Source organism: Sinocyclocheilus rhinocerous, unplaced genomic scaffold (genome assembly GCF_001515625.1).
Source record: "Sinocyclocheilus rhinocerous isolate Xijiao unplaced genomic scaffold, SAMN03320098_v1.1 scaffold11, whole genome shotgun sequence".
NCBI classification, from domain to species: Eukaryota; Metazoa; Chordata; class Actinopteri; order Cypriniformes; family Cyprinidae; genus Sinocyclocheilus; species Sinocyclocheilus rhinocerous.
The window spans coordinates 1,557,930-1,560,098 of NW_015625587.1; positions in this window are offsets into that span (position 1 = coordinate 1,557,930).

Consider the following 2,169-nt stretch of genomic DNA (forward strand, 5'->3'; position numbering starts at 1 on the left):
GCCTCATGGAAGGGAAAGTAGAATGTGACTGAATTTGATTCATGAAAAATAACAACAAAATATATTGCCCTTTATCTCTCTCTCTCCCATGCCGACCAGTCCAATAGTTAAGCAATGGTGTGAGATAAAGGAATAGTTCACCCCAAAATGAAAATTAGCTGAAAATGTACCCACCCTCAAAAAGATGCACATGAGTTTGTTTATTCATTGGAACATATTTGGGGAAATTTAGCATTAATTGCTCACCAATTGATCCTCTGCTGTGAATGGGTGCCATCAGAATGTTTTTTCTTCATTCCTCCATTAATTTGTACATATTTCTCTCCTGATTCAGATGAGACAACTTTTTCACTGGATAAAGCAATATTATGGATATGACTCATATTTTAGCAACTTAATTGATGCACTGGAGTCGTGTGGATTACTTGTGGATTATTGTGATGTTTTTATCAGCTGTTTGGACTCTCATTCTGACAGCACCCATTCACTGCAGATGATTCACAGGAAAGCAAGTGATGCAATGCTAAATTTCTCCAAATCTGTTACGATGAAAAAAATAAACTCATCTACATCTTGGATATATGTGTTATTAATGGCAGACAGGGGCAATGTTTGAAACCTATTTGCAAACGATCCATCTGAATTCAGAGTGTGGCTTCACAGAAAGGATAGGAATGATCTGAACATTTATTACATTTTTCTTCAGAATAAAACAAAATCTTAGCAACTGAAAACATTACATGGGACTATGGGAATCCAACATTTATGTGGTTGTTGGGTCCAGTCTTTGAGAGGTTGTGTTGTTCATTCCAGGAACAGATTGGTATTCATTTCTTCTCACCACATGAAAGAGTTGGGGTCTTGGGCTACGAGAGCTCGAGGGTTTAGACTGGCCCATGGTTGACCTTAAATTTCACAGCTGCTCTGTGTGTGAAACATGCTCTATGCTGTCATTCCAACACAAGTCTTAACAGGAAAAAATAAACACTTTTGTTTGCCTCACTGTAGATCATTTATTAGGACATTGTTATGTTTTTAGTTCATTTGTATAGTAGACAAACGGACAAGCAGACTCTTTTCAGCACATTTACTAAATTGCTATATTTTTTTATTCATTTTTATCTGAACATCAACAATTGTGGGATTTATTCAACACTCTAAAAAATAATGTGTTGGCTCAACAAAAAAATTTACGCAACAGTTCGCATCAATATTTTTGTGTTATGAAAACTTCTAATGAAATTAAGTTCAACCAACAAACTACACTGAGTTAGAAGAACTTCATAATTTACATAAACAATAACATAAAGACATTGCACATTGTAACACAAACTCATTGCTGATAGAGTCAATGTAGTGTTTACCTTCATGTGGTCTAATGGTAACCACAAAAACTTCAGCATAACAGAAATGTCAATCATAAACACTAACAGGTCTTTCCCTTCACTAAAAAACACATAAAATAGCATTTAATTTCAACATTTATTCTCCTTATGCAGTCCTATGGAAAGCATGCTGGAAACCAAATTTCCAAAGTTAACAAGACAATTTTATTGAGTTACTACAACTTAATTTTTTAAAGACATTGGAGTTTAAATTACGCACAACATTAAGTTAAGCAACATTAAGCATGTCACGCATTAAGCAACATTATTATGTCAACTGAACTCAACAAAATAATGTTTGCAACTAAAAGGTTTAATTAAATTATTAAATTTGAATTTTTAACTTGCAACCATGCATTTGTTTAAGTTTTGTTAACAGGTCCCCTGAATAATTTTTTTTAAGTGAATCAGAAGAATTTGTCTTTATTAGTGATCTGTGAGTATATATCACATAGTATTTATTTATTTATTTATTTATTTATCTATCCCATAAATCAAATCACATTTAAACATATTATTCATAATAACCTATAAGTATAATCATTCTTTACTAATGTTATTGTATTAATTGTTCCTTGTTTTAAAATTATGTATTTTAAGGAATAATTGTATATTGATACATTTCTTTGACTTAGAATTTTTTTTTTTTTCACACATTTTTTACATTTGCTCAAGTTAGGGGTCAAGTTAGGTTTAGTATCAGGTGATACTAAATTTATTAGAATTATCATGCAAAAATTATTTCTGTTTTTTTCTGTTAAGGTCTTCGTGACGTGTTCAGACA